The sequence below is a fragment of the Scyliorhinus canicula genome, unplaced genomic scaffold (genome assembly GCF_902713615.1).
Source record: "Scyliorhinus canicula unplaced genomic scaffold, sScyCan1.1, whole genome shotgun sequence".
In the NCBI taxonomy this organism is placed as follows: Eukaryota; Metazoa; Chordata; class Chondrichthyes; order Carcharhiniformes; family Scyliorhinidae; genus Scyliorhinus; species Scyliorhinus canicula.
This window is the reverse complement of record NW_024055440.1, coordinates 76,093-85,635: the sequence shown is the minus strand read 5'-3', so window position 1 is coordinate 85,635 and position 9,543 is coordinate 76,093. Positions and strand designations below refer to the sequence as shown.

At 46.7% G+C, this 9,543-nt stretch overlaps 1 long non-coding RNA gene across 2 annotated transcripts; it reads right to left on the bottom strand.

Annotated features, from left to right (window-relative positions):
* Positions 1-3,610: 3,610 nt before the first annotated feature.
* Positions 3,611-8,847, bottom strand: LOC119959415. Of its 2 annotated transcripts, XR_005459201.1 has the most exons (3): positions 8,646-8,847; positions 7,177-7,257; positions 3,611-4,393 (listed from the first exon to the last, which is right to left on the bottom strand). It is a non-coding gene; the product is annotated as an uncharacterized LOC119959415 (long non-coding RNA). The 2 variants fall into 2 exon arrangements; XR_005459200.1 differs by lacking the exon at positions 8,646-8,847 and having other exon boundaries at positions 7,177-7,491.
* Positions 8,848-9,543: the final 696 nt, after the last annotated feature.

Here is a 9,543-nt window from a genome sequence, read left to right as displayed (position 1 = left end):
TTGAGGGGAGATTTGATTCAGGGACACAAGATTATGCCAGATTTCCATCAGGTGGACAAAGAAACTCTGTTTCCATTCACTGATCGTACAAACAGTCGGGACACAGATTTAAAGTTTTGGGTAAAACCTGGATTGAACGATATAAGATCCTCAGGGGTCTTGGCAGGGTGGATGTGGAGAGGATGTTTCCTCTTGTGGGACAATCGAGAACGAGGGGTCACTGTTGCAAAATAAGGGGTCAACCATTTCAGATGGAGATGAGGATTATTTATTCTCTTGAGGGCTGTCAGACTTTGAATGCTGAGCAGGCTCGAAGGGCCTAGTGTCCTGTTCCTTGTTTGTATGTAAAAGCTACAGGAGATATGATGGGATAAGAGATATGTTTTTACACAGCGAGCGGCAATGACCTGAAACTTGCTGCCTATGAGGGAGTTTGAAAATAGACACAATGAATGATTTGATTTCAAAAGGAAATTGGACAGACATCTGAGGGAAATAAACCTGCGAGGATACAGGGATGGAGCAGGAGAATGGGACCGACTGGATTGCTCCAGAGAGCTAGCATGGATTCAATGGGCCGAATGCCATTCTCTGTGCCATCATGTCTCTGACTCGTTTGTGTAATCTAGTTCTGTTACTTAACCCCGGGGGGTTCAGATATCACTCAGGTAAATCTGTGCTACACTCCCTCCGAGGCCATTCTATCCTTCCTCAGGTTTGTTGCCCAGAACTGAACACAGTTCTCCAGGTTTGGCCTAACCAGGGTTTGTGAATCTCGGGGCTTTTCCAGTCACACTGAGACCGGAAATCTTCCCTCACAGACAGAACAGAGAAACCTTTTACCTTCCACACCCAGATGCTGCTGAAATTCAGGTTCTGATGAATCGAGTGACTCTGTCAGATTGCGATGTGACGTTTGGTTTGCGTTTCCCGTCTGTTAAACCTCCTCTTCCAGTATCCTGTAAATTTACAGAAACCTCACTGTCAGTTTAGGATAGAAATTCACAACATTCTCTCCTCGCCAACTTTGATTAAATGTATTCCTGGAGGTTTGATCACATGACCTGCCCCCATCCTCCAGCCATTAATCGGTCAACACATCCATCCTTGTGGCACACTGCCTTCCTCGGCCAATTGGGAAGCAAAAGGACTCAAGAAATCTTTTTTACTGTCCTAATGATTTTCCAGAGACAAAATATTTTTATCTGTCCTAATGATTTCCCAGGTATGAATCTCATCAAGATAGAAGGTTAAATTTGAATTCATTGAAAGTTTACTGATGACCATGAAACCATTGTTGATTGTTGCAAAGCCCCACCTGGTTCACTCCTGTCCTTCAGTGAAGGAAATCTTCTATCCTTACCTGGTCTGGCCTACATGTGCCTCCAGATCCAGTCAGCAGGTTGACTCTTAAAATGCTCTCTGAGATACACTCAGTTCAGGGGCAATTACGGCTGGGCAGTGAATGCTGGCCCAGCCAGCGACACCCACATCCCGTGAATGAACAGAAAAGAAAATCTGCCATCCTTACCTGGTCTGGCCGACACGATTCCAAACCACAGCAATGTGGTTGACTCTTTAAATGCCCTCCGAGATGGCCGAGCCAGCCACTCGGTTTGAGGGAAATTAGGGATGGGCAATAAATGTTGGCCCAGCCAGTGACTCCGACAAATGATTAAAACATTCCTGGAGACTCCAGTCAGTCAATCCGGGAGAGTTGGTATCCGGTCCAGGCTCACAGCGCATGCGCCCTGTGGCACCTTGTCCTCTGTAAAGATGGCGGCCGGTAACCCGGGCCTGTCACCGCTCAGCTCTCACTCTGTTCGGTGCTGTTTAAGACGGGACTGTTAACATTTTACTCAGGAGTTGAAGTCTCCACGGAGTATTTATGAAGCCTCCTGGCTCACTCCGCAGCTTCTATTGCTCCTCGCACCGTCAGCGACAACTGCACTGCGCATGCGCTAGTCACAGCCCGAAAGCATATGCTCCAGTCACAGCCGGACTCTGCGTATGTGTGCGGAGCTTCTGTCATGTGGAACGAGCATATTCTCAGCTGCAACGCATGTTGGGTAATAAACCCGTCATTTAAATGAGTATTTTTGATATAAATTATGTTTGCCATCTGATTACGGTGAGTAACATTGGGCCAAGGGAACACATGTATGAAATCAATTAATACAGCACCTAAATAGTACGGGCCCTCCACCACAGTTCTCTCCTGTGTGTGATTGACAACAGTGACTACAGTGAGATGTGAATTCATTGGGTGTCTCAACAGGTTAGGGTGAACAAATTATTTTTGTCCCCATAGACCGAAAAGTTAAACTGCCCCTCACCAATAACAATGTGCTGAAATTGGATCAAATAGTTTGAGCTTTTAAAGTTGGAGTGTTAACCGGTGGAAACTGAGAAAATCCCTTTGCACATGTGAAGTGTGTGAGTGATCTCCCTCTGAACTGCTCCTGAACCGCACATTAGATTAATTAATGACTGACTTATATTTATTCTTATCCAGTGGAATCATCTTCCACTTGTCGATCATGTCAAAACTTTTCATAATCTTACAGGCCATCCTTCATTCCCTTTTCCAGAGAAAAAGTTTACACCCCATCCAACCTTTCTGGCCGGGTATAACCTGCCAGTTCAGACATAATTTAAATATATTTGTCGGCATCTTCTCCAGTCCTTCTAGATCCATTTTAGGATGTGGAGGCTTTACCTAATCTGAGCAGCAAACTCAAAGTTGCCCCCAAATGCCTGTATGTTGCAGTATTTCAATCATTTCACCATTAGCTGAATATGAGATGAGACAGAAGAAGCAGATCCAACGGGTCTGTAACACTGTAGAGGATCTACAAACTTGCCTCTTTCCCTTACTGCTAAACAGTTGACTTTTTCACTCGTAACCTGTCAGTTATGGCATTAAGAATAATGTCAGAGAAAGACTGGATTTCAGCTCGGTGACACTGGGCCAGACTAAATTAGTTCACAGGATTAGAACACAGAACATAGAACAGTACAGCACAGAACAGGCCCTTCGGCCCTCGATGTTGTGCCGAGCAATGATCACCCAACTTAAACCCACGTAACCCGTATACCCGTAACCCAACAATCCCCCCATTAACCTTACACTACGGGCAATTTAGCATGGCCAATCCACCTAACCTGCACATCTTTGGACTGTGGGAGGAAACCGGAGCACCCGGAGGAAACCCACGCACACACGGGGAGGACGTGCAGACTCCACACAGACAGTGACCCAGCCAGGAATCGAACCTGGGACCCTGGAGCTGTGAAGCATTGATGCTAACCACCATGCTACCGTGAGGCCCTTGTTGAGCTAATGTATCCATATCATAAAATGGATCTGGAAGGACTGGGGAAGATACGGGAAAGTATATCAGAATGGTGCCTCAAAGGGTCGGTTACAGCCAGCAAGAAATGCAGTGACTCGAGGAGCCATCTGGTCTCCCTCCGGCTCCCATTTCTTATGTTCTTATGAACATCACTGTAAATCATTTCCATGCTGTTGCCATTTATACCTCCCCTGGACCTGTCCTTTATTTCTTCTCTTGTCCTATTAGTTTATTTACTTATCTCATTGTCACCCAGATTTGTCTTGCACCATTATCCCCTTTGTCATTTAATCACTTCAGCCTTACAACCTCACAAACTGGACCCCTCTGAAATGGCCCAGCAAGCCACTCAGTTCTAGGGTAACTAGGGATGGGCAACAAATGACAGCCACATCCCAAGAACAAATAAAGAAAATTTGGCAGTAAGGAAGGCAAATGCAATGTTCGTATTCATTTCAAGAGCTACAATACAAGATGAATGGGGATGAGAAATGGCCATGATCGAATGGCAGACCAAACTCGATGGGCTGAATGGCCTAATTCTGCTTCTCTATCATTTTTTTAATGAGGGAATCTCACAGAAACACTTGTAAAACAATTGTTGGAATCCATCCCAGACCTGGATACAGATCAATTGATTCTTGGAGGAGACTTCAATTGTGTTCTGGACCCTAAATGGACTGGTCCAAGCTGATTCAACCACAACAAAAACATGAAAAAGGAATGAAACCAGACGGACCACCCGGCATCGAACCAGGCACCAGAAACAACAACGGCAAACCCAGCAACAGATTTTCAAAAATTGTTCCCATCAGTAGATTGTAAAAGGAATACGGGACACAGATTTAAGATTGTGAACAAGATCTACAGGGGAGATAGGAGGTAGACATTTTATACAGTGAGTGATAATGATCTGAACTCAATGCTTACACACAAAGGTCGATAATCTCCAGGTCCTGATAACCCGAATGGTGCTGTCAGAATTTGATGTGAGGATTGGTTGTGAGTTTCCTGTCTGCGAATCCCTTTCTAAGCCCCTGTGAAAGAAGTTTACAAAGGCATCACTGTCAGTCCAGAAATAATATTCAGGAAAGATAAATATTTCTCCTGGTTTGAATTCGCTGTGTGTAAATCCTCCCCTTCTAATCCCCTGTAAAAGGAGATTCCAAAGTTAATCATCGTCAATCCAGGATAGAAATTCACAACATTCTCCCCTCCTGCTTATGGGTCCAGGATGACCACTCATGCCCCCCGCTGCACACTGACCCTCTTGTCATCAGCAGTCCCCAGATTTGAGGGTGATGTTGACTCAGGGTTGCGAGTTTCTGCCCTCGGGCTTCATGTGACTGAACAGAGCCGCAGAGCTTTGGACACATGGGACAGGATGTCTAATGAGACAGTGACATCTGGAGAGCAGGATTGGCTTCCTTTTCTTTCCATCTCTGCCACCGCTTTGCATCATCAATAAGAGATTGGGACTCAAAGACTAATCCAGTTTGATGGACAAGTTGTCTCCATTCTGAACAATGGGGAACAAGCTCCTCCCACTCATTGAAACATCGCCCCGACAAAGATGACAACTGCGCATGCGCCCTGATACACATCCAATAAAGATGGCGGCCGTTAACTCGAGCCTAAATGAGGAGCTGCAGCTCCGCTCGGTACAAAGGGGTCCCGGAAACTCTTTTCCGAGGATTGCGGCTTACAACAGCTTTTCACAACGTTTCTGCCCACTCCCGCAATCTCTCGCTCCCTCCATACTGTTAAACGCCTGTTACCAATTTCTGATCTGAAGACACAGTACTTCTTCTTTGCCATTACCCACACTGCGCATGCTTCAATCACAGCTGGCCCCGCCCCTCATTCACTCCAACTGGTTGGAAGACCAGCCGCTCCCCGTCGGTCCTCCAGTGCCGCCCCTCCACCTATTGGTCCGGAGCTGCCGTCAATCACCCGGGCATTGTGACGGTGACAGATGGTGAGAGCGGCCACAGGCTCAGGTTGACTTGCTCATTGTCCAATAATAACAGTGAGAGTCTCAGTGGGACAATCAGACAATAATAGTGGAGATGGGGCCCAGAGGAGAAACAGCAAAGGATTCACTCACTTTGAGAGTAACAAACACAGTGTCTGTTCCAATAAGAATCAGGTTGAAGTGTGAGTGAACACATCTTTGGATCCAGTGTAGAATCACAGAATCCCTACAGTGCTGAAGGAGGCCATTTGGCCCATCGAGTCAGCATCGACCCTCTGAAAGATCACCCTACCGTGGCCAATCCCCCACCCTAACCCCGTAACCCCACCCAGGGACAATTTAGCACAGGCAATCTACCTAACCTGCACATCTTTGGACTGTGGGAGGAAATCTCCGCAGCTACGGGAAGAATATGTAAACTCCACACAGACAGTGACCCAACGTCGGAATTGAACCCAGGTACCTGGAGCTTGAGGCAACAGTGCTAACTACCGAGCCACCCTCGTAACTCTGTCATGATTAGACAATAACCTGCCTGTTATTCCAATTCTGGTGTACGTTACTCTGTCACTATTATTATTAGACAACAACCTATCTGATATTCCAATTCTGGTGTGTGTTACTCTGTCACTGTTATCATTAGACACTAATAGGAGGGCAAAATAAATGCAAGGTAGCAATGATATTTTGAAGTTTCTGTGTTCCAATGAGTGTGACTGGGAGGTGTGCGATAAAATAGGAATGGAGACATCATGAGAAAGGATGGCACGGCGGCAGTGGTTAGCATTGCTGCCTCACGGTGCTGAGGACCCAGGTTCGATCTCGGCCCCGGGTCACTGCCGTGTGGAGTTTGCACATTCTCCGGTGTCTCCGTGGGTCTCACCCCCACAACCCAAAGATGTGCAGGTAGGTGGATTGGCCACTCTTGAGCTCCACCAAAAAAATAGAACAAAGGAAATAAACTTAGGGACAAAGCAAAAAGGGCCGCTCCAGTTAATGTCACTGCCCGAACATAACAAAGATCAGCTGGAACTTAAAAACATCTAATGGGAGTGTATTTAAAGGGGGTCAATAAAGCACCCCAACCCCTGCGGTGCCCACTGGGCATGGAAGGCTTTGATGGTGCCCATGGACACCGCATGCTCCCTTTCTAGGGACACCCAGCTGCGAATGTAGCCACGGAAAAGGGGCAAACAATCTGGTCGGATGACTCTCTCGGTCGCCCACTGCCTGGAGCTATAAATGACGCACTTTGCCAGGCCTAGAGCAGGTTCACAAGGACGTAAGTGGCACAGGTTCGCGAGGTCTTCGGCCCAAGTAGGACTCAGCAAAAACACAGTCTGTGCTCCCACCCTGGAACGACCACCCAATGGAATCCAGCTCCTCCCTGCTGGTGTGCGGAGTCTTCAGTCTGGGAGGGGGCTCAGCAAACACACTGTCCACTTGATCCCCCTGCCCTGGAACAAGCACACTGGATAGAATAAGGAAGGTTTTGTCCTTGCTGAAGGCAGATGTTATCAGTTGGGAAGACTGCAAACAAGCAGTCCAAAGGGCTTTACTCCCACCTTGTTTTTGTCCTCCTCTCCCCTCTCCATCCTTCTCTCACGTCTCCTTCCTCCAGGCAGTTCAGCAGCAACCAGCACTGGAAACAGGCAGTAAACTGAGCAACAGCAGCAGCAACAGAGAGAGAGAGAGAGCAGCAACAGCAGCAGTCACTCTCCACTACAGCAACACCAAAGTCTGCACTGGGAGTGCCAGCTTCGGATTGGCCATGCTAAATTGCCCCTTAATTGTAAACAAATAATTGGGTACTCTAAATTTATAATTAATAATAATAATCTTCACCTCTGTCCCAATTTTGGTGTTTTCAAGATTACAATCTGCTGCAACTTTCGGTTGGAAAGATATCAGAAGCTTTGGAAGCACCTGTAAAAGGACATTACAATGGTCAGAAATATTAGTCAAGGTTAGAAATTAAGATCAGACAAACATTTATCTTGGTTTGAGTTTGCTGGGTGTAAATCCTCCCCTTCTAACCCCCGGTAAAAGGAGTTTCCAAAATCCATCACTCTACGAGTAGAGGATAGAAGTTCCAAACATTCTCTTCCCTTGTTGCCAGTCCCAGGATAACTTTTTAAGTACCCAATTCATTTTTTACAATTAAGCGGCAATTCAGTTTGGCCAATCTACCTACCCTGCACGTTTGGCTTGTGGGGGTGAAACCCACGCAAACACGGGGAGAATGTGCAAACTCCACACTGACAGTGACCCAGAGCCGGGATCGAACCTGGTACCTCGGTGCGTGAGACAGCAGTGCTAATGTCCCAGAATTAATTATTAATACGGGTTTTACTTGCTTTGGAGGCAGTTCAGTGAAGTTTCACTAGTCTGATTCCTGGGATGGGAGTGTTTGTTTTATGGAGGAAGATTGAGCCTGTTTAGTCTGTACCCGATGCAGTTCAGAAGAATGAGAGGTGATCTTCTTGAAACATCTAAGATTCTGAGGGATTTTGATGAAAGAATATTTTCCCACATGGGGATTCAAGAACTAAGGGGGACAGTTTAAAGATATGAGTTCTCCAATTTGACACTGAGATAAGGAGAAATGTCTTCCCTCAGAGGGTCATCAGTCTGTGGATAAAAACAAATTGCTGCAGACGCTGGAATGTGAAACAAAAACAGAAAATACAATCCCAACAGGTCTGACAGTATCTGTGGAGAGAAAAGGGAGCTAACGTTTTGAGTCAGGATGACTTTGTCAAAGCTGAGTTTGTGGAATTCTCTTTTCCAGAGAGCAGTGATGCTGGGTCACTGAATAAACTCAAAGCTAAGTTCGTGTTTTTTTATCTACTGGGGAGTCAAAGGTTTCTGGGGGAAGGCAGGAAAATGTAATTAAGGGCACATTCAGATCAGCCAAGCCTTTATTGAATGGCAGTGCAGGGTTAATAAGCTGAATGGCTCCTCCTGCTGCTAATTCTGATGTTATTATTCTTCTGTTCTTCGGATTGCCACACATGGAAGTAGCACCTCCCCCTCTGGAGGGGCCTGTCAATCATCGAGTCAATGATTTTCTCTCCTGGTCACCGGGATCCTGAAGCACCGCCTCTGTTACGTCATCAAGATGGCCTCTCAGCCGCTCCGCTAAACAAAGATGCCGGCCATGGAAGTGGGCCTGATGCCGGATAAAAGCTCCGCAGCTGCAAACGCGGGATTTGCAGGGTCTTAAACCGGCCGTGTGAGCTGCAGGGGGTGTTTATGAAGCCGTCACTCCCTCCCCACCCCGGCTCCCGGCTCCATTCCTCCCTCCGCCTCACCGACTCTCACCGCCCCAAACAGCCGCTCCCGCGCTCGCAGACCTCCGAGCAAAGTGACACTGCGCATGCTCCAGAGACAGCCCAGCATTGCGTCTGCGCACTGGGCTCCTGTGGAGTGACTGGGGCACATTCACAGCCGCATGGAGTGATGGGTAATAGCCGCACCATTGAAACTGCAAACAGTAAATACAAAATAACTTGGTTACCGATGGATCAAAATAATCTAGCAAATGATTGTCAATGAGTATTCTGCTAATCTCCATTTCTCAAAATGATTGAATGCTTGGGCCACACGGTGGCACAGTGGGTTAGCCCTGTTGCCTCACGGCGCTGAGGTCCCAGGTTCGATCCCGGCTCTGGGTCACTGTCCGTGTGGAGTTTGCACATTCTCCCCGTGTTTGCGTGGGTTTCACCCCCACAACCCAAAGATGTGCAGGGTAGGTGGATTTGCCATTCTAAATTGCCCCTTAATTGAAAAAAAAAAAAAAAAATAATTGGATACACTAAATTTAAAAAAAAAAAAATGATTGAATGCTGCTCTCCCGTGGAACAATTCAGACCCCAATGGGTCCTTCCTCTCTCCTCCCTAGAAGACGCAAACTCTTGCTGAGTTCAATCGCAGAATCAGTAATTCCTCCATCTTCTCTTTTGCTCGTGATACTGAATGTTCAGTGTTTTCTAGAATGATCCAGTACAGGTGGATGTCATTCGGCACATCATGTCTGCACTGACTCTGGACAAGAGCTACCACTTTTCCTGGTTAAATTCCATTTGCCACTGTACTGCCCATATGACCAGTCCATCTGTACCATCCCGTAATTTAAGGCTTTTGTCCTCGCTAGTTGCCACACCAATGATTTTCCATCTGCAAACTTATGGATCATATCTTCACATATTT